At 38.0% G+C, this 22101-nt stretch overlaps 1 non-coding gene across 1 annotated transcript; it reads left to right on the top strand.

Moving 5' to 3' along the window:
* Nucleotides 1–824: 824 nt before the first annotated feature.
* Nucleotides 825–897, top strand: TRNAR-ACG (transfer RNA arginine (anticodon ACG)). The gene has a single exon. It is a non-coding gene; the product is annotated as a tRNA-Arg (tRNA).
* The last annotated feature ends 21204 nt before the right edge of the window (nt 898–22101 follow it).

Genomic DNA, 22101 nt, shown 5'->3' with positions numbered 1-22101 from the left:
TCAGCGCAATGGATCGCATTGTGAGCTCGCTGCGTGCTTTGCTTAGCTGGCAAGGCGCGTTGTGCTGCATGGCTCACGGTTGAAAGAGTATTGACCTACATAAAACGGCTGCAGTTGAGGATTTCGTAACTTGTGCCTCGGCAGTGGCGACGACGGCGGTTTCTATGCACCCCGAAGCTATATGCAGAGCGCGTTCTCAGTCTCTGCTGCTGCTGCTGCTGCTGCACCTATACAGACCTTGAATCGCACGAGAGGCTTCCTTCCGAGAATTAGATCCAGACGTCTGCAGACAAAGATCTGCAACGAAAAAAAGGCTTGAACATTTGCAAAAAAAAAATTAGCAGTTCATCAACTAAATAACCTTCCCTGAACCCTTACGAGCAAAGCCACTCTGGGCCCAAAACCGGGGGAGTTATCGTATGATTTGCTAAATATTGTCCATTACGCTTATTACGGTGGACTTCCCCCTTGTTGGTGTGTTCAACGCATTTCAGCATGTAATGCCCACCCCTCTCTCCTGCCTACAGGGGATTTAAAATTTTGCTGTCATTCTCATTTTCTCTTCTCCCTTTTGCACACCCTTCGCCGCCGTTGTTGATGTGTTCGCCCGCGTCGGGGTGGTTATAATATGTTCTGCTTCTGACTTCTTTTTTTTTTCGCCATACTAAACGGTCATTGTCGTTGTTGGTTGCCCATTTAATCTACCTGGTGTTGATTTTATATGAACATTAAAGAAATAAACATCTGTTGAGTGTGTGGTGGTAGGATGTTATATTATAATATTATAATCGGTCGGTGGGTTTTACGATGCCGTTTATCAACAAGGTCCTGTGGCGCAATGGATAACGCGTCTGACTACGGATCAGAAGATTCCAGGTTCGACTCCTGGCAGGATCGGGGACTCTTTTTTTTTGCAGGTTCGATTACTTTGTCAATGGGACGTAGAATAGCAGATCTAAATAAATTTGAACCCTCCCACGCAAGCTAGCTAACAACATCATCTTGTTGGGAAAACATTACCCCTTCGGATTATGGTGTTGGTTTGCGTGGGAGTGCTAAGAGATTCGACAAGCTAATATTTGAATCTTTGTTTACAAATGCAGATACGCCTCTTTGAAAAAAGTAATCGAGAAATAGGGTATATGACGACTTCGGAACCTATAGTCCAAGTCACGGTGACGTCACTCATCAGATTTGACAGATACTGTAGCCTTTGTGTACATAATGAACTTATAGTTTTTGCGAATACATAGTGTTAAGCAGGACCATGTGTATGATTGTTTCTAACAAGGATTACAGTTGTTTAAGCGGTTAATACGAACAATCATCATGTCAGTGAACTTTTGGGTGTGAAATCGCAAGTCCACGTCGGACAACAAACAGATCACCAACAAGAATTCTTTCCACGGAACTAACATATCCTGATTCAAAATTTTGAAGGCTTCTAAACCCTCCCTTTTATTGACAGGGTTTTTGGAAAATGGTTATCGGTGGTTAAGTAAATACTGGCAGGTAGTAACCGTTGATGCAATGTCCACCGCGTTAGCCTTAATGGAATATGGATCCATCGAATTGAGTGCACTTATTTTCTCTTCGTATCTCCGTTTAGCATCATCGGGCATTCCGTTAATGAGGCCATTCTTGTTCCCGGATGAAGAATTGAGCAGCATTGATATACAAACACATATTCACTCCACTCGAGATAAAAAAAAAAACTAAGTCCAAAACGTAAGCACAGGAGCCATTAACTGTCCAAAGAGTTACACACTTAGTTTTTTCTACCGAGCTCGGCTGTGCAAATTTCGGCAAAAATAAGTTTCACTGAGACCTTTGATTACTGAGTCTCGGATAATGCTTAGCTGAATCTCAGCAAACAAATGATATGTTTGCTGAGATCTCAGTAAAACTTTTCTTGCCAAAATTTGAACAGCCGAGCTCGGTAGAAAAAACTAAGTGTGTAGGTTAAATCAGAGACGATGTTTAATAAGAGACGCGCGAAGACTGAAGCCAAAAGTTCCAATCGAACCGTCCAACCGATTTTTTTTAATAATCAAAATTATTATTGTCTGCCCGCGCTCGAATTTTGGAGAAATTTTTTGTGAGAAACTTGTATCTTTTTGAAAACCTCATATTTTTTTAGCCTTCAAAATTCTAAATAATCTTCTCTAAAGATGCCTTATGCTTGATACTCTTTTGACTAATGTTTGCATTTCCTTTTTTTGATTGGCTACTCATCAATCGAGAAATAGTCGATGGCTCTTTCCGGTAATTTCTAGGGAACCGAGAAATACTTTTTAAACATTATTTAACTTCCGGAAGTTTTTATTCATTTTTTAAGTTTATTCCACCTTACCTTTGAAAGCTTCTTCAGCCTTCGCTCGAATGATTCTTTCATCTTCTCCCGCCAGATTTTTCAACTTTCCCAGAACTTCAAGGATGCTATCAGATTTTTATTGTGGATCCACACTAGCTGCAGGAGCATTTAAGAAGTTCTGAAGCTTCAGAAAAGTCCAGACTTAGGTGTAAGTTTCGATAAATTAATGACAGTTTCATAAACTTCTGTTAAAATTCGAAAACCCGGAAATCTCAGAAAAGTCCAGTGAACTCCAGTGAACTTAAGGAAACATCATAAATATTTTGGAGAATTCACAATTTCAAAGAACTTCAGGGAAATTTAACGGTTTTCAGGAACTTTAGTGAAGCTCACAGAACATCAGGACAGATCAATGAATTTCAATGAAATTGTTGAAGTTATAAAGGAGTTCCGAGAAACTCAGGAAATTTCTGAAAACTTCAGCAATGTCCTGAGGGGCTCATGCAAATTTAGGAAACGTAAGGGAAGTTACATGAACATAAGATCCATTGGCGTGCACAGGGTGGGGCAAGGTGGGGCAATTGCCCCACCTTTTATAAATAAATATATTGCCTGAAAATTGCACCACAATGGTGCATGAAGGGACAAACTTCAATGAATTTTTTTGGTAAAAAACACTGCACCAAATTCCTAGTGTAATTTTTTTTTCAAGGTTGTTCATGGAGGATTAAAAGAAAAGGGTAAATTTAATGTTGAAAAAATTCACCTTCGTGGTGCTAATTCGAAGAAAAAGCTTTTTATTGAATATTTCTGGTGTAAAAATATTATCAAGGTGGTGCATGGAGGGACTAATCAAAATGAATAACTCTAGTTCTAAAATTGAATCGCGCTAAAAATTTGGAGGTGCACATTTATCTGAAAATGTCTGGTGGAAAGTTCACAACACTGTGGTGAATGTAATAGCAAGATTTATTAATTTTTTTGGTGCATAATTTGCATCGTTCTGATGAATGCAAGCTTCATTGAAAATGTATGGTGGAGAATTTGCACCATTCTGGTGCATGAAGAGTGCATGGTGAAACAAACTTCATTGACAATTTTTGGTGCACCGTTCTGGTGAATGGAGGAGCATGCTCTATTGAAAATTTCTGGTGCAAAATTTGCATCGCTCTGATTAATGAAATGAACAGAAAATTTCTGGTGGAAAACTTGCACTAGTCTGGTAAATGAAGGCACAAGCTTTATTTAAAGTTAAGCTTAATTGTAAATTTCTGGTGGAAAATCTACACCGTTCTGGTGGGCTAGCTTTTTGGATTGTTTTGTTTTTAAATTTGCATTCTTCTGCTGAATAGAGAAACAAATTTTAATAATAATTTCTGGTGTAACATATGCACCATTCTGATAATTGGAGGGAAGCTGCTTTACTGAGAATTTATGATAAAAAAAATCCGAAAATAGGGCAAACTTTATTTGGTGGAAAACCTGCAACATTCTGATGATAGGAGAAGCCAGTTATATTGAAAATGTTTGGTGGAAAATGTAAAAAGGAAATCTGCACCAATCAGAAGATTGAAGAAGCAATTTTAATTAAACATCAACGGTGGAAAATTTGCATCGTTCAGGTCAATTGAAATTTTCTGGGGTAGAATTTTCTGGTGGCAAGTTTGTATTGAAAATTTCTGGTGTAAGATTTGCAACATTCTTCTGCATGGAGGGGCAAGCTGAATTGAAAATTCCTGTTGTAAAAATTGCACAGTTCTGGTGAATGGAAGGGCAAGCTTTATTGAACATTTCTGGTAGAAAAACTACGACGTTTTGGTGAATTAACGGACAACTTGAATTGACTTCCGAGAAGAGCCTCATTGAATTCGGAGGACAGTTCCAAAAGAAAAGATTTCTGGGGATGATTTCATGAAAATTCTGCGAATAATTTCTAGTGAATCCTGCATATAGTTCCAAGATAATTTCGAAAAGAATACCGAGAGAATCAAATTTTTAATGAAATTCCAATGGGATGTTGAGGAAAATTTCAAGGGAATTCCGAGGATAATTTTAAGCTCATTCTGGGAAGAATTTCTGGAGAATACAGAGGAAATTCTTCTGAAAGTTTAGGGGAATTTCAGTTCCAAGGTGTTCTGAGAAAAAAAAAATCCTAAATGTACAGAGAAGAACCTCAAGGATATTGAATTCTTAGGACAGTTCCAAAATATTTCTGGGAAGAAATCAAAGAAAATTCTACGGATAATTTCTAGTGCATCCTGCAGATAATTCCAAGATAATTTCGAAAAGAATACCGAGAAAATCAATTTTTGAGTGAAATTTCAAAGAGATTTTAAGCAAAATTTCAAGCGAATTCTGAGGATAATTTGTAGTTTATTCCGGGAATAAATTCTGAAATTCTAAAGGAGTTTGAGTTCTTAAGTGTTCTGAGAAAAAATCATGAAGAGTTCTAAGCGTAATTCCAGTGGACTTCTGAGAAGAATTACAAAAGAGCTCATAGAGTTCTAAAAAATTCGAAAAGAACCTCAAGGAATTCTGAGGATGGACTTTTTTGCAACTGTAAAAAGATTAAAGACAGCTTTTGGATTCCTTAATTGAAAAGTGGGTATTAGTTTGCCATTGAACCTTGGTCTATTTTTGTCTTACTAAGAATTAGTCTAAGAATCTTCTCCGAAAATTTTAAGTCATTTGTTACCATTGCACTTGGTGTCTTGGGTAAAGTTTCTCATCATAATAATAACCATCTATTGACATAAACAAATAGTTCAAAACTCTTCCGCAAAGATGGCGCCACAATCTAACTTCTTTCTCTGACGTTTTGGAGACTTGATGTCTTGTGAAAAATTGTTTGCCTTGACAAAATGAACAACTCTTTTCGAGACGTAAAATTTCCACAGCCTTCTGTTTCCGAGTTTAAATTAATAATTTTTGTGAATAAACATACTGGTTTAAGTTTCAAATTTTAAAGATATTGTTGAAAAACCGATAAAAACAACAATGTTTGGACTTTAATATCTCCCAAAGCGCAAAAAATCGCAACCTGACATTTTCAGCAAAGATTAAGCAATACTCGATAAAAAAATATCGAAATTAAAGAGAGGTATATTTTGGTGTTTTTGAGATTTCATCATTTTAGTGGAGCATGTATTATTTCTATAACTTTTTTTAATACATTGAAATGGCGTTTTGAAAAATTGACGAATTAGGCGAAGTTGTTTATCTTGATAAAATAAACAACTCTTCTGAAGAAGTTAAAACTCCACAGCCTACTGTTTTCGAGTTATATGGAATTACAAAAAACAAATTGAAAATAAGTGTTTAAATTTCAAATAAATCGTCTACTACTTGCAGACTTCATCAGTGCCAAGTACTCAACACCACTGATCAAGATTGGATTGATCAAGAGCAATATACTGTTTGTTCACTGTTTGAACAATGTACTTGTCGACGCAGTGTGCATACGAAAGGAGAATGCGATTCTTTTTGGTCATTCATGTCGGTTTGTTGGTGCTATCACCACCATCTGAAGTGACTTCAGCTGAATCCAACCACCAAGGCAACAACATTGCAGCAAATGTATCATTTCGGTTAAAGCCCTACTATTGCAACCATTTGACGAACTGATCATCAGCGACATTGTCGATGGGATTAAATTGCCAATTCCATTGGCTGTCTGAAAGCAGTTTCCATTGAAGAAGATGAACCACCACCGGAGTAAAAAATAAATAAAATTAGCTAAATTGAACAGTAGGGAAACAGTGGTGGGTGGACATCACCATCTCCCACGCACTTGGGAGTACTCCCCATCCCCAGATTAAATGCACCATAGAACAAACAATTGCCCCTCCTTCACAAGATTCCTGTGCACGCTAGTGATTAGATCATTGTGAGAACATTTGATGGGAAGTTCTATGCATTGTCGATAACTTTAAAAAATTAAAAACAACGGGAAGATCAGAGAACTTCAATGCTGATGTTACAATAAATTCAAGAAAATTGTGCGACCACTTAAGAGATTTCGTAACCTTCAAGAAAGTCCAGATACCTTCAAAGATCGTTAGATATATTCCGGTATTCTTATTATAATCAGGGAAGTTCCGAGCGCATCAAGGATGACCAGAGAACTCCAAAACAGCCCCTAATTTCAGGAACATTACAAGAACGTTTAAGGAATTTTGAGGAATTATGGAATATTCCTAAGTGCATTTCAGGAATGTTTCGAAAACTTCAGGGATGTTTTATGAATACAGGTATACCTCGATATAACGTAACTGTCACTTTTGATCAAGCAAAGTAATAACACCATCAGAGATTTGAGGCAATCCTCCATTTATTGGTCATGTCAATTTGAATAATTGAATTGTTATTTGTGAGATATTGACGATAGAAGTCAAAAGTGACATTTACGTTATATCGAGGTATACCTGTATCAGGAAATTTTTCTTGATCATTAGAACATCCCCCAGGGATCTCTTTCTTCTGGAATTATGTCCTTGTTTCTGGCTTCCGACTTTCTTTAGATGTTTCTTCCAATCTACGTTAGGAAGTTTCTGCCAGCGTTTCGTTTGTCTTCTCCAGAAAGTTCAATAAATTCTCCCAGAATTTTCTTTCATCTTCTTCTGGAAGTTTGACCATAAGTCAAAGGTTATTTTTTCAACTTCTATTGGATGGTTTTTCCGAGTTTCTTCTGTCTTTCCCTGGAAATGGCTACTTCTGGAAATCTACTTCCGATTTCCGAAACTTTTCTGGATTCCTTTGGATGTGAAATTCGATTTTTTTTTCCGGTACTTTATTTAAATTTTCATCTGAACTTCCAAGACTTTCCGGATGTTTTTCAAACTCGTCTAAGCACTTTCCTCGAACTTCATGCAGGAGAGCTTCTTTCGTCTTTCCCTGGATGTTTTTTTCAGTTTCGTTCAGAAGCTAATTCAAACATACCCCGAAGTTTTCTTCTGGAATTTTCCGATCATACACTCCCAATCATAAGTTTAAGGACACCCCAAAAAAAAAAACAAATTTGTTATGTTCATATCTCTGTCATGTTACGTCCAATTTTCGTTCTCTTTAGATCATTTGAAAGGTATTGAATGAAACTTTCCTCGTAGGTAAATTGTTCAATATAATTTTCAAATTTTGTGTGCTAAAAGTTCACCCGAAGTTACAACATTTTTCCAAATTTACTCTGAAGAATCGTGACTGATTTTCTCTGAATTGGGTTGGCCAAATTTTTAAATAAAAGTAGTAGTAGAACACTTATGCTATACCATGCATACCATTCGAATAACCTTTGGAGATCGAAAATTGAGCGTAAAATCACAGACAAACAGACGTAACACTTCATTGTGTATCTTCGTTCACGCATTTAACGGTTGATTTGAATATTATCAGTTCCGCGAACTACTCGCCGCAGCGCTGGCATCGGATCACTTTGACGTTTCTATACATTCTATAGACCTTTTATGCAATATTGTTTGCGAGTCAGCGAGCAAGCTTGTTTTCCGCGTGAAGCCCGAGAGATGCCGTTACTGAGGTCCTATGTTTTGAGATACTATGTTTTCAAGAAAAACTTTTTCAAAGAGCTACGTCTGTTTGTCTGTGGTAAAATGATAGATCATTGAACAAAACATATTTGCATGGTTTTTTGGGGGTGTCCTTAAACTTATGATCGGTAGTGTAGTTCAAAAGCTGAAATTTTGCTTTGATTAACGGCTTTCTCAGTCTTAAAACACGTCAACGACTACGATGTAATCTTCCCGACATTTCTGCCATGGGTTGGGGCCTTTTTCAAGGGAAATATTGTTTGTCGTTACTGTCCATAGTTTAGTCGTTGTTGTGGCTGATTTTCCATATTTTGGTTTCATTTAAAGATATTGAATTGAAAAAACTGCTTGGTCACAATTCTGATCACCACTTGAGGACAACGATAATTTTAAAAATTAAATTAAAAAAAATAAAGATTGTTTTAAGACTGAGAAAGCCGTTAAATAAAGCAATTACCCTCAAGTCCCAGTCGTAGCCATCGTTTGAATTTTCGCATTCAAAAAGGGTAAAATATTAAATTAAATAAATAGCAAATAGGGGAAATGACGGCTTCGGCATGACAGACTATTTTCGGCAACCCAAATTGAAACACTATTTTCACTGGATTTTCTTACGAAAACACTTCGCTGAATGCATGCAAACGATTCTTTATGCTTTCAGCTTCAATTTGACTATATTTTTACCACTGAGAAAAAGCAATCTAGCAAGGTTTCCTTGAAATGAAACACACGCACTACAAATTGTAGCTGATTTCGAGTTGCCGATAATAGAACAGCAGATTTACATGCAGTTCAAATGGAACGGTTGCCGAAGAAAAACTGGTTGCCGACAATACTCGCTCTCACTAGAGAAGATTGGAGCTTTGTTAAAGCGTTTCAAAACAGTTTTTGACAATTCTTTCGACTGAAATTGTTAGAGCAGCTGGCAGCAAAAGATTGTAAACAAACCAATACTGCATATGTGTGCGTTCCTTAGAGAAAAAGGCTATAGAAAGAAGGTTGCTGCTTAGGTTGCCGAGAATACGTAAATTCCCCTACCTAGTTGAAGATGCTAATTTCAAATAACAGACTGTAGTGGTAATTTTTATACGATAGATGGAGTAGATGAAAGCATAGAGTTGATAGTTCCGTTAGAGTACGGCAGTGTGAAGATTGTATATAGATATTAGAATAGCGAACTAGGACAACTTTTTTAAGGAAGGTACAAATCGGTTTTTTCATCTCTCTTTACCAAACTCCCCCTTTGGAGAGGGATGGTGAGGGGTGTCCCCCCCCCCGCCACCACTGGCAAAAAGAGATGAAAACCGACCCGTTCAAGTACCAACTGTGTGTTTGAAACAGTTCTACCGATTTTTACCGCACTTCAATTGTTATTTGAAGGAAGGCATCCAGTCGTAGGTTTGGAAATTGCAACTATTGTTTACCCCTACCACGATATGTGCTCCTGTCATCGTCGACTTGACGATCTCGAGGGGACACGGGTGGGGTAGGTGTTGCTACTGTACCTTTCGACCATTGACAGTAATTGATGGTATGCTCCAATCCAGAGTTATGTACTTTGACTATATGTTTTTAGTATTACTTTAGTAATACCGATGAATACCGACTTTAAGTACCTTCGATACCGATAAGCTATAAAACACTCTGGCAACGCTGCCGTCAAACGCGGTTCCAATCGAGCAATATAAATGAACACGAGCGCTTCACGAGGAAAGCGTGAGGAGTGTGGCGGTTGAAATGCAATTTTTGAGATTCAAATAATTATACTTAAGTTTGCGTATGAAAAGTGCAATTAAATACTATTTGACTTTTGGAATACAAGTAAAAAACAAGTTAAATCGTTTGAGATTATTTTTTTATGTTTACATCAATGTCAAAAAGCAAATATTTTTAAAAAATTACAAAGCCGCTGATCGATTGTCAAATTTTTAATTTCTGGATTTGTATGGCTGATGAATACAAAGTTGAAACATTTTGAACCTATCATCTAGTTTTATGTGAACATCTTGACAGTCTTCAAGAATAGTGATATGCAATAGCATCACCAAGGTAACAACTGGGTGGAATATTTTTGTTATTCACCACCTTATTCACCACCTATATTCATAACATATACACAGGCCCTGTAACGTTGATCAAGGCGTTTCCGGTGTAATCTGTCAAGATAGTGAATTTGGTGAAAGACTTCAAAAAAAGGGATTTCTCGATTACTTTTTTAAAGGTACGTATCTGCTTTTGTAAACGATACATTTGATCGTCGCTTTAGCGTAACTGGTAGGTTACCCATGCATACTTACGTTACTATCAGGTAGTGATGGTAGTATTAGCATGCGTGGGCGAGCTACCAGTTAAGCCAAATCGTGATTTCATTCATACAGGGTAGGAAGCATGAATCGCAGATGGCATAATTTTGCGCAACGCAACGCAACTGTAAAATATCCCCTCCAATGTAGTATATTTGGTTTCACTCAGTGTTATCAAAAATTGATTATTCAAATACTTCGTTACCGATACTACCGAAACAATTAAAAATATATTCGTTCAAAATTGCGGGTTGCCAAACCTTGCAGACAAAATAACTTTGTTGGCCGTGCAACCAGATTTACTTTTATTCTCTCCACGCTTCTCTTATAAAACACAAGGGGGGAGGTGGCTGTCAAATACGAACAATCGTCGCCTACCTCGCATAGCTGGTTCGAAACGTAAACAAGCCACAAGAAACCTACAGCGTTGGTTTACGTTTGGAACCAGTTTCATACAAGAATGATCAGTAGGCTGATTTGACAGCACATCCCCCCAGATAAAACATCGTTTCTGGGTTAAATGATTTGGCGATCGGCCAGATTGGCTGTTTTCGGCAACCAAAATTTAAAACGTTAATTTTACTCTATTTTCTAACCAAAACACTTCACTGAATGTGTTCAAACGATTTCTCTGTCTTTCAACTTCAATCTGTTTACAACTGAGCAAACCAGGGGTCACACCAAGTCGAAACGACTGTTTTCATACAACCGTTCATACGAGAAATATTTTGTTTCCACTTCCAAAATGAGGCCTCTGTTATGCCAGGTTTTTCTTTAAATGAAACACACGCACTATACACTCAAAAAATTCCACATGTTTGATCGAAGTGTTTAAACACTTGATTTTTTAAATGCACAATCACATTTACTTTAAGTGTATTTCACCATGGTTCAATGTGTTATACACGTTAATTTATAATGTTTCAATTTTTGAAATGTTGAAAATCTTTCACTATCTATTCAAGTGTATTGCACATTGAATCACACTACTGTTCAAAACAGATGGATTTAATGTGTTTTGCATTTCAATGCTATGTGAATTGCTTGCTCAGAAAGATAAACATCGGAAACAAGAGTTGTGACTTTATCCTATCAACCCGCCTCATATATGAGAACAGCCGTGGCACAGTGAAATCGAACGAAGACTCCAGCAGCAGCACACCCCAACAGTCCATGATCGAATCCCAAATCAGACCCATTAAGAAGATATGTGAAAGCTCTGGCCTCTGGCAGTTTTGTTTATATATTTGTCGATTCATTTTTAGAGTCGGTAAAGTAGAAGTCGATAAAGCAGAATATTGTAGAATATTGAACTATTATGTGTTAAGCTATTGATATCACCAAATGAGGCACATAGAATCCAAGTGTGTCACAATTCAAATCCATAGTGTTCAGGCATGGTTCATAGCATAAGATTCACACATGAAATGGATGTGTTTCACAATATGCGCAAAATTAAGTGTGAGACACATGATGATGACGTGTGGAATTTTTTGAGTGTACAGTCCGGCAGATTACCGTGGACCCCCGATAATCTGACCATTTTTAATCTGAACACTTGTTAATTTTAACCCCGCTAATCTGCACACCATGTAAACTAAACATAGCTCAAACGTCATTCAGTATATGGAACGAAGGAAAGCGAAATGGAACATTGCGAAACGGAACCCATAATCAAAAAAAAAAAACAGAAAATAAGGCTACCAGAAACATGCATTTCCGATGCTGATAGGGTCACTAGAAGTGCAAATTAAATATGAACCCTGTTAATATGTATGAAGTGTAGTTCAATTTAACGGGGGTCCACGGTAATAGAACAGTTGGTCACGACGCAGTTCAAATGAAAAGGTTGCCGACAATAGTCACACTCTCGTGAGAAGTTGGTAGCGTTGTAAAAACGTTTTCAAACAGTTTTGAACAGTTCTGTTGATTGGAATTGACAGACCAGCAAGCAGCAAATTATTGTAAACAAACAAACACGTCTTATGTGTGCGTGACGCTGAGAAAATGCTTACAGAACGCGGACGCTGTAATAAGGATTGACGAAAATACGTAAATCTCCCCAAGTGATATAAATGGTCCATCTCCCGAATTCATAACCGCTTTACGCAGTTGACGCTTCATTAACGAAAACCTTATGGACTTCGCGATTGGTACCTTCAATTTTGTTTATGTAGTAGTGCGATGAATTATGTCTTCCGAAAAGATATACACCTTTACCATTTAACCGGCAAAGCGAATCATGCCAAACTTCCTCCAATAATGATTGCAAACAACAACAGAAACAAAAACAACACCGTGGACGTCTTTGTTGGTAGGCCGGCAGGTATGGCAGCAAAAACAAAACAACAACAACAACAACCAATGCCGTAGATCGGACTGGCGAGCACAGAAAAGATAAAGGCACAAAGGCGTTGCTATCTTGCACCGTGTTCGTGTAATAGAGTAGTAGGTACATACCTATAGCAAGCCCAAGCGCTGCTGTTGCTGCTAGAGCAGCGCACCCGTTAATGGATTTCCATCTCAGATGCAGGCAATAATTAACCGTAATTAAAAGTCACTTGCCTTATAACGCTTGTGTGTTGGAGTCCGTTCGACCGTTCGTTCGTTCGATCGTTGGAGCATGGCAGAGGCCCTTTCCGCTATACCTAAAGCTGTATGCAAGCGCTTGGAAAATCTTTGTGTCGATGCTGCATCGCCATCCTTCCGTTGAAGAATCTCGTTGATGAATTTTGAATTTTAGATTTTTTAAATTTTCAAGAAGATTCATGGAGTTCTGAGAGGCATGTGGCCAAATTCAAATCCTATTCGTCAGTCGTCAGTCTGTTAGTTTATGGTTGGGGTTTCAATGCTATTCTTCAGAAGGCGTTACAGTTTTGGAGCACTATGACTTTGATGATTTAGTTTCCTAGGGCAAAGGGTAACAACTGAGGGAACAATAGAGTAGATATAGGGTAAGTGAGCCAGTGTTGGACCAAGATCTCTGTCATTCAGTTATGTTTGTAAATGAATAAATCCTAATCCTTGTCGATAACCTAGATAGCACATCGGCCAAATTTTGATTTCCCGGAATGTAGGTTGTTGAGTAGTCGAATCCTTGCAGACGAAGCACCTACCTTTCAATCCTGGCACAAGGTCTAGAACGGGGTGTGAACAAGTAAGTCAGAGCTTTCGGTAAGGGATTTTGATGCAAAGCTAATTACCCGATGTTTTCCTTGACAATCTACTTGTATTAGCAAGGCTCGCATCGGCCATTACTAAAGTCCTGTCCCCTTGTTTGAAAAATCCTAATGTTGTTGACTTGGACAATGCTGACTTAATTTCTTTTAACGCTGTTTCATGTTTGTCAACCCATTCGGATGGAGTTCCTTCCCTTGTCAGATTCCTTAAGGGAGCATCCACTGTTGCTACACACCAAAAAATTATGAATTTTAATGGTGATGTAAATATCCGTGCATGCTAAAATTGAAACATGGAAACTTCCTTTTTACGTAAACTAGCAACTTGCTAGAAATATTGCTTACAAAGATGGATGGTTGCATACAATATTTAGAATATTTCATTAAATTACTCATAAATTTACACGATCTGTAATGTAAATTTGTATGGTATGTGACGCTCCATTTATGTGCATCATAGTGACAGAAATTTACACTACTTTTTCGAACTGTGTAAGTTTGGAATGAATCTATTTAAATAGTTTGCTAGACCCAAGAAACTGCGCACTTCATTAGCATTTTCAGGTTTTCTAAAATCAGTCAACGCCGCTACTTTAGCATCTGACGGGGTAATGCCGGTTTGAGTTATCCTGTGACCGAGAAATTCGAGTTCAGTAGCCTCAAATATGCCTTTCTCCCAATTAAGTTGCACATTCTGTTCCCCTTTTGCTTTGCTAATATCTAAAGATTGAACCTTTTGTTTATACTTATCCGTCGTATTAATCAAACGTAAGCTGCACAAAGTAAAGGAATATCAAATGAAATTATAATCCATTTCAAGGATAAAAAAATAACGATACCCGGTTCGAAAAGTAGTGTAAATTTCTGTTCAATATGATGCACATAAAAGGAGCGCACATCTCATCTAAGTTTACATTACAAATCATGTAAAGTTCTGAGAAATTTCATGCAATGTAGCAAATATTGTATACAAAATCCCATTGTTGTAAACAATATTGTTTACAAGTTGCTCGGATGCGTGAAATGAAATACAAGTTTACGTGAATGAATGTCTACATCACTATTAAAATTCAGAATTTTTATCTGTGTAGTTCAAAACCTGAAGATTGATTTTACTACCCTACCTTGGCCACACGTTCATCGTGTTCTACTGTACCGCAAGGTCTCTCACAGCTGGCTAGGATTTCATCCATCGTCCTTTGGAACACTTCTGGTGCTGTAACCAACCAGCCCAAATGGCATTCGTTTGTGAATCGGTAATTGTACCGATTGAGGATTGCCTCAAGGATGAAGAAGATCATTCATTGCATCCCTTGAGGTTTCATCCAACTCGACTTGCAAGAAAGAATCCTTCACGTCTAGTTTTTTTCCTTGATTTGTTGTACGTCGATCTTGTTTTCCGTGCTGAGCACCAATGCTATCGACGCCAGGGAGGCAGCAGCTCCCACACCTGGACCTATCTCACAACTCATGAACCGGGGACCAACGGCTTTACTTCCCTTCCGAAGGAAGGCGTGATCAGAGATGTTATGCCACAGAACATCCCGATGGCGCCGACTGGGATTGAATCACGCTTACCACTACACCACCGGCGCCGCTTCACGTCTAGTTTGGTCCGAATCATATTTGAACCAATTCTGGCGAGAAAGTCGTCGTTCAACGGCATTGGGTGCCTCTCTCTCTCAAAACGGCGTCATTCACTCTTCACAGATCTAGGCAAGTCCGTGGTTCACCATTCGCTTTACCTACAACAATCAACGGTGATACCCAACTCACAGGGCCCTTTTCCTCTTCAATGATATCTCTTTCCATCAGCTCGCTCAACTTGGTATTAACTGCCTCCTCCAAAGCAACTGGTACCCTTCTCATTGGCTGAAAAATTGGTTTCGCTGCCGGATCTAGATGGATATGAACCGAAACATCCTTGATCTTGGAAAGCGGCTCTAACTTTCCCGTCACCTGATCAATATTCAGACCAACCTTCAGTATACCCAGCATTTCAGCGGTTTGATTTCCCAAAAGGGAATGTTGGCCTCCTTGAATTACGAAAAACTCAGCTTCAATAGATTTAACTCCTACGCATACACCAACTCTGAAGGTTCCTAACACTGTTAGTGGAATACTACTAGCATAGCTCTTCAACACGCGATCACTGCCCTTCCCGCAGTTCCTGCTGATTTGAATGTTTCCCAAGCTGTATCTGTAATCAAATTTGCTTCTGCTCCTGATTCGCCCAACATAGGATGTAGGGGAAACAGTCCTATTATTGCAGTAAGTTAGAAGCGTTAGAAGCCTATTGTTGTGTATGGAGCACTCCACCGATCTTGCAGTTTATTACGTTGGACTCATTACCCGAATAAAAAGCGTAGAACGTTTTCTGGAGGTTGGGCGTTGGTGGCTCTTCTGCATCCACCGCATTTGATTCTCGCACAGGCGAATCACGAATGTACATTCCACTTCTCGAATCCTTTGTACACTCCACTACACAAATTTTCTTAGTTTCCGGTGATTGGCCTCGTGACTGTTCCTTCCACATGGACGAAGGTTTGTTCTGTAGTCGGCAATGTGACTCAAAATGCCCTATCTTCTTGAAGCGCTTGCACCATGTTCCTCTGGCTGGACATCTAGTGTCCGTCGAAATGTGTCCCAGAAATCCACATTTGAAGCATTTTTACTTCTGCACTTCCAAACTTGGATCGAAAATCTCAGGAAAGATTCGATTTTGTAGGCTGATATCGACGCTTTGTTCTAAACTGCACACCATACACACGCTGTTTCACCTCTACACGGATTGAACCAAAATCCCGCATCTGCTTTTGAACACCTTCCGGCGACTTTCCGATTTGTTCAATCTCCTCTACTAACCGATCCTTCTGCAAAATTTGCTTGCGAACTTCCTCGGATATGCAACCTTCCACTATGGTGTCCGTCAACATCATGTCAGTAAGAATCTGGTGAACCTCCGGTTCATACTTATCCACGCTACAGTCGCTAATTTGCTGTCGAATTCTGATCACGAATTCAGCAAAGTGCTCACCTTCCAGCTGCTTCATTCGTTGCAAATGATGCCGTTCCAAAACATCTTGCCGCCCAGGTTGAAAAAAAAATCATCAAATGATGGACTGCCACATCATAATACCATAGAGGTAACTCTAAGACTAGAAGGTCCCGAAATAACGTGCTCAACTTTTTGGCTCAGCTCTGGTACTCTCTTCGGTCCCAAGCTAATCGATTCACCCCTCGAAACATAGGAAAAACCAATAGCCCCTCATTTTATCTGTCAAACTTTCATAGCGAATCAAAACAAACATTGCGTAGTACTAGAATTTCGACTTGAATGGGGTACGTTAATCGTTTGCTTGGGACCAATAGGCTAGTCAAGTAGTGAGCCAATTTAAAATCGTTAGTTTCGTATTGATTGTTGATAATACTGCTTCTCCACTGACACAACTGAAAACTTCTCACTGTTTGGCAGAGATTGGAATAAAGCCTGTAATTGGGGTCCTCCCAGGTGTAACAGTTTAGCCCGTTTATTCTTCTGATCGGCGAGGTCTTCTACTTCGAAATAATATTCCAGTGATGTTTTCCAAACATCCCACTCCTTGTGTATTTTTGTTTTCTCAATTTCGTTGCACCTGAAGGGTGGTATGGCGCGAGACAAATCCATCTGAAAACAGCATAAAAATATATACGAATATATCACTATAATCTCTATAATAACTTTCCCCTGGCACAATTTGCTCTGGACCCTCTTATTGTTTTATTCCAACAATAACTATTTCAGACACCGATTCTTGAATCGGAGATCTTATCATTTTAACAGTTTTCCTAACCATACACAACAACAGATGCATCAAATACTTCAGATTCCCAACTCGAATATCACTTCAGTGTCATCGATTTCCCAAAATCGACTTCTTACACCGATTCAAATTATCGTATCATAATCATTAATTCTCATCTCAACATCTTTTAACCGCCTATTCCCAAATCTGATCACTTGAGCATAACTGGCTTCCCAAAACCATAGCTTCAGATACGCACTCTCATATTTCAATTCACAAATTAATCAATCACTTTTGTCTCATCCACTTTGCCATTAAACTTGCAAATCTCAATCTTCGATTCAACACCCAAAACTGGATACTCAAACAGAAACATTCTGTAGTAGCATAGAGGTAACTCTAAGACCACTGGGTCCCGAAGAAAATCATTATTATTTTTGGATCACTCAGTACCAGAACAACGGTCCCAAGCAGTCCCAAGCTATTTCACTCACCCCTGCATGTTCTGCATGAATCCACACACCCCTGATGTTATCTGTCAAACTTTCATAGCGAATCAAAACAAACATAGTGTAGTAATAGAATTTCAACTAGAATAGGGTACGTTAATCGTTTGCTTGGGACCAATAGGCTAGTCAAGTGGTGAGCCAATTTAAAATCGTTAGTTTCGTATTGATTGTTGGTAGTAGCTTGACATTCTGTAATAGCTTTTCGATTCCCAAATCGAAGGTGTAGTATCTGCACTCCGATTAATCGAACTTAATCATTTCATGATTGCAGCAGCATTTTACAACTCAAAACTCGGTGCACTTTACTCATTTAATTTCTTTTGTTTACTATTTCCATTCAGCAGTTCAATTTTCTCTCTTGTTTAGACCTCGCAATGAAAACCAAAATCACAACACAAACATGGTTGCGTGCATCGTTGACATAATGGAAAACGATTCACATCCCTCATCGCCACGGCCAACATCTTCTTTAGACACAAATGACTTCTCACATCTCTTTGTAATGCTTTCGGCATTCAGCCATTTTGAAATTCTACGCAAATCGAAAATTCGACCAATGCTTGTAAAAAAACATTATCCTTCGTTTTTTATACATACCCTTGTACTTCTCCTCGTCGCCAAATGTAGTGGGTTGAACCGGATGAATAATAACAATACGATACTTTAATTTAACTTTGACTGTACGCTTTCATTTCCAGTTTTTCGTCTCCTGTTTCCAACTTGCGTCCTCCCGCCAAGCTCTATCCTCCTCTCTCCCCTCTCTCCCCCCGCCCCATCCCCGTCTCTCATAATCTTGCCCTGCACAAGGTCTTTTCTCTTTCAGGTAAACTCTTTATTCTCAGGACCCTACACCAATCACCAAGACTGAAAATATTAAGATCTGCTTGAACTGCTCAGTGGTGGAATGGTCCAAAGAGGTAGTCTACCTCGGCTTAACACTAGACAGCCAGCTTCTTTTCAGCACATTGATAAAACTGGAACATCTTGATAAAATCACTATATCCGCTTATCAACAGGAAGTCCGCCTTATCCCTGAAAAATAAGCTAGTGATCTAGCACGTTAGGCTTAGTTTTACTCGTAGATAGGTAGGTTATCACATTTTCCAATTGAACCAAAACACAACCCCAAGGCGTATTCTATAATCTAGTTGAAAAATGCAAACATTAAATTACAACACCCAAAGAAACAAAGATGAAGAGCCAGATAGGCTAATCAATTGAAATGATCAAGCAATGTACAATCATAACACTAGTTTACAAAACAACATAAAAAGTGTGAACTTTAGTGCTTGACCAACGTTTCTAATGCAAAATCCTACGCTGAATTCAATGCCGTGGTCAGAAAAAATTAAAGTAGAGCCATTTTTGAGATATACAAAAATTTTGATTTTTTGAATTTTGGACAAAAGTACGATTACTAAAATGTCAATATCTTTGGAACTAGTGCACCAATTTTAAATCTTTTTTTATGAAAGTAAAGCTAAATAAATTTGCTATCGTTTACTAGAATATTATGTCTTAATTAAAAATTTAATTTTGAAGTCATTTAAAAATTTACAGATTTTTTTTTATTTTTCCTGCGAATTTTCCATAAAAATCTTGTTTTAATCAACATTTTTAATGGGATAAAAAGATTCAAAAAATCATTCCATAATTTATTCCTAAAGTCCATTAAAAACTGGAGAAAATGAGCCTTTAATGGATGAAATCGGTTGGAAATTGTCGAAGTTATGAAATTTTTTGTAAAATCATGGAAATTGAATGTTCCAAGATTGGCCGTTGTCCCGCTCCTAGGTTCATGCACCACTTCCAGTAAGCCTTTCTGCGGACGTGTACGCATACGGTGCATTTCACTAACACTACCAGTGTACCATAATTTACGCTAGTGTTTGTGAGACCGCTCGGCGAGAACCTAACGCAACCAACTCAATTTGACAGCTTTCTTTCTTTAACATTGCTTAACGATGTATACGACAAAACGTGAATTCAAGTGTACAAATGATCCTCAAAAGTTTTGTTACGCGTGTGGCAACTATATATTTACAAAATCGGTCAATTTCACTGCTTCGTTGCAAACTGCATACAGGCTTTATTTTAAAATTGATCCTGGAGACTTTGACGAACCGTGGATTCCAAAAGTATTATGTAGTTCGTGCAAAACGTGCTTGGCTAGGTGGATGTCAGGCGCAAGGTAAATTGATTTTTTGAATAACTTTCATATAAACAATTTATGTACAGCATGGTAGTGCTTTGTTCTTTCCTGATCGACATTATCTTACTTCATCTATTTTAGATAAGTGTTAATGTCTTACTTACTAACTCACTTATTTGTTATCTGTCAGTCGCTATTTGTCCTTTGACATGCCCACCATATGGCGTCGACCGTTATGTCATGCAACGGATTGTTATTTCTGCTTGACAAAAGTTAAGCAACAAGGACGTCACAAAACAGTTGAGTATCCACAAGTGGCTTCTATGACAAAACCTGTTCCACATTCAAGTTCGGTCCCGTATCCTGTTTATCCAAAGCGGAAACGAGCGCCCTCTGTTGAATCGACCGTTAGAAAAAGTGAGGAGGAATTCAAGGAGGAATGCGAGGAAGACTTCGATGTGGAATTGGAAAGAAACCCAAAACTGTTTACACAATCCGAATTTAATGATTTGGTGCGAGATCTCGACTTATCGAAGGAGAAATCCGAATTGCTGGCATCACGCTTGAAAGAACACAACATGCTGAGCAAGGAGGTCAAAATTTCTTGTCACAGGAATCGTCACAAGAAATTTGACAAATATTATTCTACAAAGGACAAGGCATGTTTTTGCCATGACGTAAACGGCTTGTTTGAAGAGTTTGGTGAGCCATATGATCCAGCTGAATGGCGTTTATTCATCGATAGCAGCAAGTTGAGCTTGAAAGCCGTTTTACTGCATCAAGGGAATGAGAAACCTTCTATTCCATTAGCTCATGCCGTTAATATGAAGGAAACGTATGAATCAATGGCTCTATTGCTCAATTTGATAAATTACAATCAACACAATTGGAAAATTTGTTCCGATCTTAAAGTGGTTGCCATGTTGACTGGATTGCAACAGGGTACACAAAATATATGTGTTTTTTGTGTAAATGGGACAGTCGAGCTCGTAAGGAATACTACGTCCGAAAAGATTGGCCAAAACGGGATAATTTCACAATTGGTAAAGACAACGTTAAAAATGATCCTCTTGTGGTAAAAGAACGCATAATACTTCCACCACTACATATAAAACTTGAGCTATTCAAAAATTTCGTCAAAGCGTTGCAAAAAGAAGGGCCGGCATTCCAGTACTTGAAATCAGTATTTCCAAATTTATCTGACGCAAAGATAAAGGAAGGTGTATTTGTTGGCCCACAGATCAAAAAACTGCTCAATGATTCCGCATTCAATACAGTTTTGACACCAGATGAGGAAGAAGCGTGGAAATCGTTCCAGCGTGTTGTCACAACCTTTTTAGGAAATTTCAGAAGCCCAGATTATGAGGAAGCCGTCGATGAATTGCTCAAAAATTATGAGAAAATAGGTATAAATCAAAAATATTGTGTTTGTTACATATAATTAATTTCAAATCCTTTTATTTCACTGAACACAGGTGTGAATATGTCTTTGAAGATACATTTCCTACAATCTCACATGGATTTTTTCCCGGAAAATCTTGGTGACGAGAGTGATGAGCACGGCGAACGTTTTCACCAACAAATGAAGATGATGGAACGTCGTTACCAAGGGTTTTGGGATGAAGCAATGATGGGTGACTATTGTTGGTTTCTGATTCGAGAAACAAGTTCAAAACATCGAAGACAAAGTCATTCGATTCTCAATCATTTTTAATAAAACCTAAATAAATTTCTTTTGTATCAACTCGGTTTTAAATCCTGATATGCCTTAATCAAATTGATATGTAGAGAAAAGAATCTCCCATGAAAACTTTACATGCGATTTGGATGCTTACAACGACACCTAGAAAAGGAACTCTAAAGCTGTTGTATTTCAGCAACATTTTTAAGTGTTTTACAAAAATGCTCATAACTTCGACAATTTCCAACCGATTTCATCCATTAAAGGCTCATTTTCTCCGGTTTTGAATGGACTTTAAGAATAAATTATGGAATGATTTTTTGAATCTTTTTATCCCATTAAAAATGTTGATTAAACAAGATTTTTATGGAAAATTCGCAGGAAAAATTAAAAAAAAATGCTGTAAATTTTTAAATGACTAAAATTAAATTTTTAATTAAGACATAATTTTCTAGTGAACGATAGAAAATTTATTAAGCTTCATTTTCATAAAAAAAAAATTTAAAATTGGTGCACTAGTTTCAAAGATATTGACATTTTAGTAATCGTACTTTTGTCCAAAATTCAAAAAATCACAATTTTTGTATATCTCAAAAATGGCTCTACTTTAATTTTTTCTGACCACGGCATTGAATTCA

Source organism: Ochlerotatus camptorhynchus, unplaced genomic scaffold, assembly GCF_037179485.1.
Source record: "Ochlerotatus camptorhynchus isolate MF236.1 unplaced genomic scaffold, CSIRO-AGI_Acam_v1.1 ptg000232l, whole genome shotgun sequence".
NCBI lineage: Eukaryota > Metazoa > Arthropoda > Insecta > Diptera > Culicidae > Ochlerotatus > Ochlerotatus camptorhynchus.
Note: the sequence above shows the minus strand (reverse complement) of the source record. Positions and strands in the feature narration are given on the sequence as shown.